We start from the raw sequence: 14,961 nt of genomic DNA on the forward strand, positions 1-14,961 counted from the left end.
ATTGCACGGCCGTGCATATATTTTGACGTGACGTCATTAGCGTTAAACAAACATAGTGTAAAGACGCGCTAAATGTTAGCGTTATACTATAGGCGCGTCAATGAAAATTGACTCTTATTTCACTTAAAACGGTCATTTTTTGGGGGTATGTGATAAATAGAATATTAAATTCGTGTAAGTTCATTACTGAATTTATTGCACTCGTTGAATAAAATAATATTATGCTCGCCAGAGGCTCGCATAATATAATTTTATTCAACTCGTGCAATAGATTCAGTATTGAACTTACACTCATTCAATATCCTCTATTTAATTATTTCTCGTATATAACTGCACAGCAGAACAAAATAATCTTTTATTTTATGCTTTTCAGTGGATTACTGATTTATCCGTAAAAATTATATTTGATAATTTCACAGTGAAAATTATCAAAATATAATTTCACACTTTTCAATGACGAAACTACTTTTTTAAGATTTTCCCCATGTGATACCTCAATTTTATTTTTGCTGACACTTCTGACAATGTCAGGCTGTGTAAAGAAAAAGCAAAGCTGAAATTGATAATTAACTTAAATGTCAAAAGTAATAAAAAGAAGAAAACTTATTTCTATTCATTCAAATTCCAATCACCAAATTTCGTCTCTTAATTTTTTTGTTTCATTTTTACAGTCTGAAAAATACATTCCTTCCCCATGCAAAACTGCTCTTGATGGCATTTGGGCATATTAAAGTATCCTACGAGCAATAACTGCCGTATGCTTTATGACAAGAGCCCGGTTTGAGCCGGGTGATGCTCCCCGAATAGGTTTTGGACACAGGAAAGTACACCTCTTGTCGTTTCAGAGTTATGTTCATGGAAAAAATTCAAAGTGCAATATTTCCAAAATTAGGAAAGGCAAAGTTACTGTTCTTTGCACTGCACTTCTACTCACTGTTATCTATCAACTTACCAAGTTTCTTGTTGATATCTCTTATGGTTTCCGAGTTATGTTCCGGACAACTTCAAAAAGTAAAAATAAACAAAGGGCAATAACTCCAGAATTAGGCAAAACAGAGTTATGATTCTCGTGCACTGCACATCTACCCATTGAGATACATCAACCTACAAAGTTTCATGTTGATATCTCTTATAGTTTTACAGCTATGTCCAGTACAAGATTTTTCTTAAAGGGGAGATAATTAAAAAATGAGGCTTAACAGAGTTATGTTTTTTTTGCACTGCACTTCTACTCAATGAGATCTATCTACCTACAATGTTTCATCTTGATATCTCTTATAATTTTAGAGTTATGTTCCGGACAAAGTTCACTGTTAAAATTAACTAAGGGCAATAACTCCAAAATTAGGACAAAAAGAGTTATTGTTCTTATGCACTGCACATCTACCCATTGAGATCTATTCACCTACAAAGTTTCATGTTGATATCTCTTATAGTTTTAGAGTTATGCCCCAGACAAGATTTTTCTATAAGGGGAGATAATTCAAAAACCGGGCAAAATAGAGTTATGGTTCTTTGACACTGCACATCTACCCATTGAGATCTATTCACCTACAAAGTTTCGTGTTGATATCTCTTATAGTTTTAGAGTTATGCCCCGGACAAGATTTTTCTATAAGGGGAGATAATTCAAAAATGAGGCTTAACAGAGTTATGGTTCTTTTTCACTGCACTTCTACTCAATGAGATCTATCTACCTACAATGTTTCATCTTGATATCTCTTATAGTTTTAGAGTTATGTTCCGGACAAAGTTCAAAGTGTTGAAATTAACAAAGGGCAATAACTCCAAAATTAGGACAAAAAGAGTTATTGTTCTTATGCACTGCACATCTACCTATTGAGATCTATTCACCTACAAAATTTCATGTTGATATCTCTTATAGTTTTAGAGTTATGCCCCGGACAAGATTTTTCTATAAGGGGAGATAATTCAAAAACCGGGCAAAATAGAGTTATGGTTCTTTGTAGTCCAACTAATTAGACTTGTCAAAGAGACACCGAGATAATTTTGGACGGGCGCTGTCTTTTTCCAAGTCCAACCACAAACTGCATTTTTATGCACGGACGCTTCCCAATTAGAAGTTGTTGGGAGCGAAAACTAAAAAAGTTTCAAAGAAACGGTCTACATTACCTGAAAGAGAACCGTTTTTTATGCAAGGTTCCAAGTTATCATACTTTAAAGTCGAACATAAGTCTAAATATTCCACTTTAACTTTTTAAATCGTTGAAAATTATTGTAAGCGGCCATATTGGAAAATGACGCAAGCGGTGACAGGGTAAAACAGGGTAAAATTGTAAAATTTCCATGGTGTAACACAGGTATCGGCAGCAATCGATTGTATTTGTCAAGCTTTATAATATAATTTGTTTAAGTTATTTATTATGAATTATGCAGGAATAACTTTTTTTTCACACAAAAATATTTCAGCATTAAAAATAAAATGTGAAAAGGATATTCTGATAACCTTACTTAGATGTCCGACGTCAGATCATACTGCATTTTAAAAGTCCATTTAAATTGTCAAATTAGAAATTGTAATGTCGGATTTTTTAACATCTGTGATCATTAGGTGAAATTTCTGAACTGCCTTTTTATTTCATAACCCTGCCATGACCTCGCACATATGAAAATACAATGTAATTGTAGGTACATCTTAATGAATTATAAGTATACTATACATGATGAAGCAAAGAAGAATTTCAATTTATATTAAACTTCCTATCAATTTCTAGTTTATTATCTTTAAAAAAATTGAGGACAGTTGTGTAGGGGAAGAAGTTCAAAACAACCAAAAATAACTTTAAATTCTGAGAAAAAAATCTTAAAATTTCAAACTATAAAATGGAATTTCAGACAGTCCTCAGAAAAAAGGCAATTGTCGAACAGATATGACGGGGTTTATGATAAAAACGCAGCAAGCGGAAATTTAGTGACCCTTATTTGAGACGTAGAATAGCATAACAATGTAAGACAGATAGGAGAAATAGTCTGATTAGATTACTGTAGTCGTCTGTTAGAACGACTGTCGCAAAATGACACCAAAAACTATATCCATTTAAAATTCCATGTTATCTAGTTCCCGCTTTTCCCGCACCTCGAATGTGTTGCATTGAAAGTTCCATGATTACCGCCGTATTTTGTACACATCTGTGGGTGTTGATTAAAAGTTCTACATTATTATGTTTAAGTGATGAATTCTGTTGAAACCGGCGCAAGGGAGCACATGTACCTACCAGAGCCGTCTTTGGCACCCATGTGTATTTATGTTTCGGTTTTGCAGTTTCAGGCGTTTTTTTGGTGTTTTTTTTTTTTGAGGGCGGATATGTGGATAAGTTTTTTTCTGTTTTTCTTTACATTTCTTTTGCTTGCTTGTCGAACCTTGTATTGATAATCATTATCTGTTTGTTATGGTTTGGTTCGGTATACAAGTATAAAATATGATAAACAAGATGAACAAGGAAAGGCCGCGTTCAATGAACGCAACCCCCGCACGACCCAGGAACAAGAACCATTTGCAAGGAACCCAGGAGGATCCTTAACAAAAACAGGACGGCGCAAGAGAGAGCACGGTCTGGCTTATCACTAAAATGATACAAAATGATAAATATAAAGTAGTAAAGGTAACATACAAGGAAATCAAAATCAAAGAAAATAAATAAATGAATGATTAATAGGACCATTAAGTAAACTGGCACAGTGGTAGGGGATAGGAAATTCGGGGAAGGGGGAGGGGGCGGAATAAAGAAATAAAACTAGGGGCAAAGGGAAGATACTTACCATAGACGAGAAAACAACAAGGGACACAAACAAAAGTGTCACCAAAACAGTATGAAACAACAAGACATACACCTTATACATGTATAAGTCTCTTAATCTGTTCATTTGAAAATTCTTATCTTCTCAATGACTTTTTTTAATATCCTCTACTTAAAATTTATTTCAATTAAAATATGTGACCCTTCCCTTATAGTTACACAGCATATGGCTTGATCACAATAAAGTTCCTTTTTTAGTAAATTAATAAAGTATGTCAAGAAGACATTTAACTTTATCAGTAGGTTTAATATGGTATTATAATATATATCAGCAATAGGTGAAAAAGAATTCCTTTATTTCTTTTACATTATTAATTGTCATTTAAATATGCATGTATAAATGAAGTCAGTATTTTATCGGCAGTCATTAGCAGTAAACAAGAAGGCAAACCATCTATTGATAAATGTTGAGTACATGTATTAAAACATTTAAAAAATATTAAACAACAGTACTTGTACGGAGCCTATTTGCTACCATTGTATTTTAGGTTTAACACATTGATACTTTTCAATAGTGTTTAATAATGCACAAATTTATTTAAAAATAATGAAAAGATTTATTTCCCCGATATTTTTTTGAAGTTTAATCTTCATGCGTAACCCACACTTACCTGCTAGACACACTGGTTGCTACTACCAGCTTTCACGGAATCGATTTTTTACGATGACGTCATAACATGTCCGCCGGAGATAGTGTATACAGTACAAATTTGAAATAAATCGCATGTATGCGTTAAAACAGGTACAATCTAATATTTTTTCTAGGAGAAGCTAGTACTAGAATTTATATTCTATTGATTTTTAGAGGACACTGAAGTTACTTTCAGGTTTAAGCAGTAAAAATCAGTCCAAACTATCGATAGTGTTGCCGGTAGATTTTCCGTGCGTAAAAATGACAGTTAAAATTAGGCGTAACGGTTTGACAGTAAGAAAAAAAGTCTGTAAAATGGGTCAAACCGTTCACGCCAAATTAATTAGGCTAGGTTCTTTGACACTGCACTCCCCCTCAATGCCCTCTACCACTGTATGAAGTTTAAACAAATTATCTCCAAGGGTTTTCAAGTTATGCTCCGGACAAGAAAACGGACGGACAGACGGACGGACGGACAGACGGACAAGGCGCCGACTATATGCTCCCCCGAAATTTTTCGGGGAGCATAAAAAAATTGAAAAGCAATGACAGCCATCACTCGAAAAATAAGTAAAACAACCCAGCGTTCCTGAGCAAGCTTCAGGGTTTTCCATATTCCTAGCTCCTTTTTTGAATGTTTTCACATCTGTCAACACTTATTTTTGTCTGTTACAATCCTCAAATAAGTTTTCTTTCTTTTAAAAAGGTGAATGACTAACAAATCCAAATTATATCCCTCTGTATCTTACACAATTATTTTCCTCCCATGAAATACACAACTTTAAAAAATGGCTGCCGCTTACATTTTACAAAGGCTGGTCTAATATAAATTCGCAGTAAGTAACAGAAATATGGATGGATGGTTGGACCTTATCTCCTACACGAATTGTTTGTTTTTATTATTAAAACAAGCGATCATTCATATTTTTTAATAAAATGAATAAATATCACCGTCATTTAACGTTGATTGGCGGACTTATTTTGCAGCTCAAGACTTCTTGTTTTTAATGAGAAATTCCGACTAAATGGGGCTCTCAATGGGGAAAACATATTTTAATATTAACGTTAAAATTATGGAAATTTCGTTTTTACTTGTTTTTAAGCATAAAATAAAAAGAAAATTTATTTGTTTATTGTGTAAGATGTAATTTTATTTCATCTCGTTAACTTTAAAAACAGTATTCTCACTCGTGGCTACGCCACACGTGAGTATACTGTTTTTAAAGCCCACTCGATGAAACAAAATTTCATCTTACACACAAACAAACAAATATCCTCTATATATTATGAAAAACAATATTGTCCAATTAAAATTAATATTTACTTCAATGCGTTTTGATTTTTCTACAAGCAAATTTAACCAGTGATTCTAATTTACACAATATTCAATATACTCCTAAACACACTTTATATTTGACAAATGTTTGCTTTTTAAAAGTTTTCTAGTTACTACACTTTACTAAAATTTCAGTATTTGATTTATGTAGATGTCTTATCCGAGTGGTTTTAAACAATGTTGAAAGCTTATTCGACAAGTATAATATCCTTGAGACAAACTTTATGAAATTCTATGTGCGTCGAGCGAATTCGCTTGTCTTCTTGTTTATATAATGACATATTATGCCTCGGAAAAGAATAAATTTAAAGGAGCAAACATTAGTTTACAACGTTTAAATAAATACTTGATTTACAATTATGTTTAATAAAAATAGCAAAATGCAGACAAAGTTACTATGATATTTTGACTTCCATACAAAATACTAAATCACTATAACTGTACCAATTGCCAACGTGAAACATATGCAAATGATGGTTCAAGTCATTGGTAGTCGTCCCGTAAACTATGTAAATATAAGCATCGTAAAATATGGTGTGGATGGAAGTTCTCAAATGCTCAATCCGTAATTTGCTTAAGAAACAATATTGGACATGTTGAAAATATTTCTATTATCTTATTCTAACAAGATGCTAGGTTTTAAAAAACAATTTTAATTTTGCCTTTATGTCTACTTGAAAACTCCAGAATTGAACATTCTTTTTTATTACTTCTTTGGCAGTGGAAGCTTCAATTTGAAATGCCACATTGTATTTGAAGCTATATCGTCCTTAACCTGATGAGATCAAAAAAGATCACCCTTAAGTATAGAGTAAGAATAGTATGACTAGTATTTGGCGTTGTTAGAGTTTTATTGTTTTTGGGCTCTCTTTAAGGATGCTATTTCACGCTTTTTTCTTAAAGATCAGTTATGCCTCGACAATTTTTCCTTTTTTACAAAGGGTACAAATGTGTTTGATAACGATTTTTAATGGATGTTAAAGGCATATATGATCATTTTCACTCACTGGATTGCATGTAGAAAATAATTGTCATTAAGGTAGCAAAACGTAAAAAGAGATACTTTCAATTTCATACAAAATACTTAAACCATTAATAGTGTAACAAGAGACTTAAAATACAATTTAGGACAAAATTCGCCTTAAATTCTGGGTTTTTTTATATCTGAATCCCTTAAATATGATGGCTGATTTACGCCATGTCGTGTTTTCGCTTCTTTGCCTCGAAAATCCGAAAAAGCGAAAACACGAAGAGACGACAAAGTCCAACTTTCGCATTTTGAGGCAAAGACGCAAAAAATATAACATGGCGTAAATCGGCCACCATACTTAAATGTTGAATTAACCGCTCTTAATTCATAGCGAGACAATTCCATACACATTCAGCAGACAAGTTAAGGGTTAAAGTGTATAGAGTTATATATCTGCTGCCAGCAGTTTACTAAATGTTTCTTGAACTTTTTTACGTTTCGCAATGCCTGCTTAAAAGAAATGCATTGGAATATTTCAATTTGACCAAATGGCTCATGCACAAAACATTGCTAAACAATTCAAAATAGAGAAAATAAGAATCATTTAAGAAAGTCCGAAACAATAGAATTGAAAATGGTGCAGACTCGATTTGATTGAGCCTGTTCATGAACGGTACTGTCAGGTGCAATCTATCGCCCGATGCCCATGCCCCCTAGTACCATACGGCGGTTATCATCGAACCTTCAATGCGGGACTCAAATGTCAGCGGGTTCCCAAGTTATTTTAAGCATGTGTCCTAAACAAGAAAACAATGGACGGAACTATACAAAATGGAATTTTGAAAGGGGATCAGAACTTAAACCCACATACGATAGCAGAGTTATTTTTATTACGGAACATGTCATTCTGCACAGTTTCAGATGTGTTAAATAAGAGAAATATTCTTTGTTGAGAATCGTAAGATTTACTGCTTTTAATTTTTTCTATTCACTAGGTATAGATTATACCCTTCAATTTAATTTCCACAATAAACTTTCGACTGATTACCTAGCAAACACAATAGAATATGACTCTCTTTTCCTGAGTAACGTTTACCCATGAGATTCAATCAAGCTTTTATCACTTATCATCATTCTATCTCATATAATTTTAGTGATTCATTAACAAGATGATATTGATCAATACTCGTATCACCGAATTATGTCATTATTTCATACATAATTAATGCTTTGTCACCTAGAAAATCATTTATTGTTTCTATCGTAATGATTATATTTATATAGTTTTTAATGTAGTTTTTACAACCGGTAGGAGACACAGTCATGTAAGTTGGCGGGCACAACATAACCGCCATCACAATCTGATGACGTTAGTTTTCTTCCAACCTTTGTGGTAAGAGCGTTTTTAATCCGTTCAGCTTCACCATTCAATTTAGGTGATTCATACATTGTCCAGCATGAATTTTTGCAAATCCGGGTCAGTATACAATGTTCCTGAATGGGCGGAAGGGTCAATATAAGAGAAGGAAGCCATAATATATTTTAAAGATAGGTTACCAACTGGACAACTATAATCTACATTTTAGTCTACAATGTTTGATGTCAGGGTTATTTGATCGAGATAAGGCGCTTACCTAGTAATATACAAGTTGTAACCGCAATACATAATTATTTATATTGAAAAATTGCAAATAAATTGCAAAAATTTTAAAAAGATAGATATAAAATATTTTCTAGATATTCGGTACAGAGAAATTACTATGTGTTTTGCGTTGCTATTGTTGTTGTTGCGTATTCTTTCCTTTTTTTTTTTGAAAGTCATGTAATCCTTATCATCTAACTTATTAAATGTATTATCTTTTTCACGAACATTCTTAAACTGAGCATTAATAAATTGGAATTTTAAGTTCTTTTTGTAATAAATATATAAATATGTAAAAGAGGAAAGTATATATATCTGAAAGTACAAGTTATCTGCGTACAAAACACAAACCATAGTTGGTTGACATAGCACACCGTATTACCGGCGGCAGTGATGGCAGATCACTGCAGTGATGGCAGATATCTGAAAATTACCGATCGGTACAGGTAGGTTATAAATTTGGTTGGTTTAATTATATTACACAAATACGGCCCATTTCATTGCTATAAAACTATTGTTCATTGAATGGAGATACTGTAAGGTAATTTTGGACTCGTTTTTTCCTGTTTTAAGACTATTTTGAGCAGGTTAAAAGTGAAAGCCTTGGAAAAATCCGTGAAAATGTCTGTTTTCTGTTCAAAATATCTCATGTTTTAAGTAAATGGCAGGATTTCCTGTTATCAATATAGACGTTCATCCATTGGGGTCACGCAAGCCAAATATCTACCCCGTGAGTCTTTTCTTGAAAGTTTTACAGACGCTCAATCTTGTCCGGTCGAAGAAAAAATGCTGCCGTTGTAGGCAGATACATATTATAAATGCTGCCGTCGATGGCAGAAATACCATGAAAGTGGCTAACATTCTGACAGAAAATCAAGTTCAATCTTTTATCAATTCCTCTTTTCTTAGCGTCCTTTTAGTCAGAATTGAGACGTTAAACTATCATTTCTAATATTTTCTCAAGATAGAAAAGTTATTAACCCATTACCCCATGAGCATCTTGTGAAAAATGGCTGTTTTCATTGAAAGGTCTCCCGTTACAAGTTCAAGTTGCTATAAAACTATAAAAACTGCTTCAATACTAATCAAACTATCATTTCTAATATTTTCTTAAGATAGAAAAGTTATTAATGCGGTGTGTGCATCGAAAAAAGCTTTTTAGCAACATGCAGTTACAATACAAAAAGTGATGATTTAGTACGACAAAATTTCACTATAAATAGAGAAATGAACATGAAAAACTTCATTTTTCTATATTCATGCATGTGTGCTTGATCTGTTCATATGAATTGAAAGGTCAAAAAAGAGAAAAAGAATAAAACGAATAAAAAAATTCTAGTTTTTTTCCTATAAATACAGGATTTATTTTCATCTTGTGATATGAATCATCGAAAAGTTCATCTTTATAAGTTGTCATGGTTACAACTAAAATGAATGAAAAAATATATAGTTAAATGGGAGCACGTGATGTTAGAACTGTTGTTAATAGTTTAGCATAGTAAATGTAATTCAAAGGCAAACTACAACGCTATTACAAACATGAAAATTAAAACAAATGAATCCACGTTGTCGTGTTTTTCAAGAACTTGATAATATAGGAAAATATTTGAACTGTCAATAACATTATCTTTCCATTTTACATTAACATACATTGTTTTATGATACACTGATGCCAGTTGCGAGGTTAATAGTCTCCCCTTTATTACATCAATTTAATAATTTATAATCTGCGCCGATTAAGTAAATTTTCAGCCTTTATTTGTCATAAAGCGATGAACATTATTACCTCGAGAAAATAATGTCATATGATAAGCAAATGAATATCCACTTACAGAAGTTACTTGCTGTAATATGCAATTGGCGTTATGTCTTAAAAAGGGAGTGCGCTGCTAAACTTAAGATACATATAGTATTGTATGCATGTAACTGACAGACACAACAGATCAAGCACACATGCATGAATATAGAAAAATGAAGTTTTTTCATGTTCATTTCTCTATTTATAGTGAAATTTTTTGTGTACTAAATCATCACTTTTTGTATTGTAACTGCATGTTGCTAATAAGCTTTTTTTCGATGCACATACCGCATTAATGAAAAAAATCAAAAAATCTACAAAACAGCAATTTTTCTTCAAAATTATATGTGAGGCCATGTTTTAACATGGAAAAACGCGTTTTTGGTAATTTAAGGTATTTTCATCATTTCTGTTAACCCATTACCAGATATATACGCCTTTCTACGCCTTTTTCACACCCCCTCCTTTTTTGCTTTTCTCAAATGGTGAAAAAATGCCTTATTTAGGCCCCCAAACACTTGTTTTGTTTGATAAATGTTGTTTAAAAAATTGATCACTTTTTCGGCGCGCCCTCCCCCCCCCCCCCATTCAAAAGATACATCAGGGGTTGCCAGAAGGGGGATGTGCCCCCTTCTGTTTGGGGTTGAAGGGGGACTGAGTCCCCCTCATCGCCCAAGAAAACTTTGACTTGTGGGAGGCTAAATTGGCCCCAGGCCGATCATAAGGTAACGTATAACCAATGCTGAAAAGCCCTTGACTCTATCTCAATCCATTGAGAAGTCGGCAGCACTTTGAAATCAATTTGATGAAAAAATCAACGCAAAATATAGTGATTTTTGGCAATTTTGAGATGTCCCCTAGTTGCTATGGTAAACAGGAAATTTCAGACTGAACATGTTGTTACAAAGGCAATGGTCCAGTCAACATTTGTGCCAAGTTTGAATTAGTATTGAAGCAGTTTTTATAGTTTTATAGCAACTTGAACTTGTAACGGGAGACCTTTCAATGAAAACAGCCATTTTTCACAAGATCTCATGGGGTAATGGGTTAATAACTTTTCTATCTTGAGAAAATATTAGAAATGATAGTTTAACGTCTCAATTCTGACTAAAAGGACGCTAAGAAAAGAGAAATTGATAAAAGATTGAACTTGATTTTCTGTCAGAATGTTAGCCACTTTCATGGTATTTCTGCCATCGACGGCAGCATTTATAATATGTATCTGCCTACAACGGCAGCATTTTTTCTTCGACCGGACAAGAATGAGCGTCTGTAAAACTTTTCAAGAAAAGACTCACGGGTAAAGATATTGGCTTGCGTGACCCCAATGGATGAACGCATATTGAGAACAGGAAATCCTGCCATTTACTTTAAACATGAGAATATTTTGAACAGAAAACAGGACATTTTCACGGATTTTTCCAAGGGCTTTCACTTTTTTACCCTGCTCAAAATAGTCTTAAAACAGGAAAAAACGAATGGTCCAAAATTATCCTTAACAGTATTCTCCATTCAATGGCACAATGTTTTATAGCAAGAAATGGGCCGATTTGTGTAATAAATATAATTAAACCAAACCAAATTTATAACCTACCTGTATCGATCGTGAATTTTCGATATCTTGCCATCACTCATATCGCCATTCACTGCCGCCGGTAAATACGGGCTGTGGGATAAGATTCATATCAAAAGAATCAAGCTGTTCATTTTTAAACCAATTTAAAATAGGATCAGAACGAGCCAAATGCCACTAGGCTTTTGATGGACATAAACCTCAAGAGGAAATATTTAGTTTCATCTGCCATTTAATGTTTTAGTGTGACTGTAATAAAACCTTAATGGGGTGTCACTTTTTCAGCTAAGTACATCAATTCACACAAAGCAATATTGCAAATACAATTGGCTGATTCATTGTTTATCTTAGGAAAGCAACGTTTTACTACCTGCAGTTATCGCCTTAAAAAAATCTATCAAATATATGAAAATTAATAAGTCTACACACAATACTTTTGTTAATAGCAGAATATCAAATATTTGGTTCAAAGCATAATCAAAAAGACATTCACGAGATTTAATTGTACCCTGAACTTTTCCTGTCACCTATTTGAAATTTTCTCCTTTAACGGTGTCCTGAAATCAGATTATTGTTCCTTTCCTCTTCATCATTCTTAATTTCCTGGTCCGGGTGTGACTTTTATTATCATCTATGTTTCCAACATTATCATTGTTGTTTTGCTTTGTCATCAATCGTTTACTCCTTTAAACTGAGAATTGAGCACAACAGCACAATTTTGATATAGTTTTTCTTAATTTTTAATTCATGGCAGGCGTAGTTGTCAAAGAATATTTTCTCGACTTTAAGTCACTAAAATAACTTGTGCCGGAATAAAAGAATTTCAAGGTTTTTTTCTACATGAATAACACTGCTGTATGAGTGTCCTCAATAAATGTTCCCTTTGATATAACAAACAATGAAAACTTTCGAATCTTTTTTGCAAGTTTTATCCGCGAGTTAAGTTCTGAAAGTTTTCGACCTTTGAGAACAACTTTTGTACAAGCAATTGGAGGAAATAACGTGGCAATAACTAGTCAACCAACTAGTCGATACGTAATACCTCGTGCACCATCTAGAAATATTTAAGAAATAATGATTAATAAATGCTTTAAAGAAAAAAGCTAGGCATTTATTTGAGGAAGAATAAAAACAATGATCAACACATTGTAATTTGATGTTTAAAAAAAGGATATATTAATGACCATATTCGCATATATAATTGAATATTTCAGTTGAACTGGTACCATTGTAGATAAACGAAACCACTGTACCCTGTCTTGCGATCTATACGAGTCAATGTGTACAAGTCTATACGATTCAATACGTTTTGACTTCTGATCAGTGTATCCGTTTGGATACAACTATATTTTTCAACTTATACCTATTTAAGATAACGGGAACTAGACTTGTTTTATATACTGTGTTGGTACTAGGTTTCTACTAAGAGTTTAATTGATGTGAACATTATATTTGTATAAACCATATATTATAAGTCAAAGGGGAAAATACAATTACTCAAATATAGGCCCGATGCATATTCGTATTCTTTATACCTTTATTGCATAGACTAGTAATCCCAATGTCTAAATTAGAAATGTCCACTTGAGAGAAATAAACAGGTTTCTTAAAAATCGTCTGTTTATTTCCTTGTAAAGAGGATAATATTCCAAATAACGAATAGAGTGGATGCAAACAGTTTCTTACTTCCGCTCACGTCATAATGGAAGTACAGAAATATATATATATATCTCACAACTGTGATTTTTTATTCTATGAAATAATCGCCAATTATATGGTACTTGCGACGCATTGACATATATTTATTATATTTGATTTTTTTAGACATTTGTTTCTGTGTTAACCATAACATATATATTTAAAAAAATACATGAAGAGCGTGGGTGTCCTGAGGTATTTTCATAAATGCGGGTTGAAGTGTTTAATTTCAAATTAAAGAAGAAAAAATGAAAATATTTGATATATAAACACCACAAATTATGCTTTGAATAAGAAATGAAATTTACCTATTACATGTATTTAACAAGTTAGGCATTGAAAAAGATTTTAAATGATGATTGTTTGAAACAATAATTTTACAAACAATATTTAAAGTATTTTTTTTTTTTTTTGTTTTAAAGAAAGAGGTTAATAAAATATAACAATTACCTATATAATTTGAACCCAGCTGTATCATTGTTGTATATATAACGGCTTTTAAATAAATAATTTTATATTATCTTGCTAGTAACTGAAACGGAATCAAATGCTTTCATATGAAGATGGATTCGTCTCATAAAATAATGCCAGTTTCTGTATTACATGTTACAAGAATGACTTGGTTATTTCATTTACAGTCACTTCCCTCTAAAAACCGATGTTGTGATATTTACAATGATACATTATTCACCCTTGGGTAAAATGGGCATTTGTTACACCTTTTCGTTGCCTTGAACAGATTTTAATGTCATATTATTTTTTGCTGTGCTTTTTTAAAAAAGCTGTTTTGGATTGTCTTTTGATTCTCACTTTTTATGTCATGCGAATCATTTATCAATGCCAACACCTCTTGCGTGGATCGTGACAAAAACATTTAATTAAAAAACACTGTCGCACTAACCACTCTTTTTTCCAATAGTTTGAAGAAATGTTGTTTAAGTGAATTGGTGGTCTTCATTGTAACGTTTTCAGATAAGTTTTTTCTAATATTGATCAAAACATAGAACAATATGATCATTTTTATATTCTCTCATGAACAGTAATTGCTAGAAAAAAAATGATGATAAATAAATGTTAAAGTGATTTACTATGCACATTAATAAGAAAAAAAAATATTATTTTAGAAATATTTCATTATCTATACGTTAATATCTCACTATTGCCATTAACATTCATACATAATTTGCTTTGTAGTTTGTTTGTTTGTCGATACTAAAGTATTATCAACGTTATTATTTATTGTATAAAGACATTCCGTTAGAGACCAATTTCCTTTTAATAAACAAATATTATTAAACATGAGTGATCTGTGGTTTTAATTTTTTGTACTGCCAATCTAAGTTTTGAAGCCAAAATTTAAAATTTAGAAATTTTGAATGCTTTTTTTTCTTATAACTTTTTGCCCAGTCAGATTATATAGAGACAAATTATTATTTACCTTAACCATTTGATAATGTCCCATTAACGTTAGATATGTTTACTTTTACTGTGACTT

At 32.3% G+C, this 14,961-nt stretch overlaps 1 long non-coding RNA gene across 1 annotated transcript; it reads left to right on the forward strand.

Annotated features, from left to right (window-relative positions):
* Nucleotides 1-1,816: 1,816 nt before the first annotated feature.
* On the forward strand, nt 1,817-4,991 carry LOC132757907 (uncharacterized). Its single transcript, XR_009629516.1, has 2 exons — nt 1,817-1,959; nt 4,802-4,991. It is a non-coding gene; the product is annotated as an uncharacterized LOC132757907 (long non-coding RNA).
* The last annotated feature ends 9,970 nt before the right edge of the window (nt 4,992-14,961 follow it).

The sequence above is a fragment of the Ruditapes philippinarum genome, unplaced genomic scaffold, assembly GCF_026571515.1.
Source record: "Ruditapes philippinarum isolate M1 unplaced genomic scaffold, ASM2657151v2 ctg19032_1_1_1_1, whole genome shotgun sequence".
Lineage (NCBI taxonomy): Eukaryota > Metazoa > Mollusca > Bivalvia > Venerida > Veneridae > Ruditapes > Ruditapes philippinarum.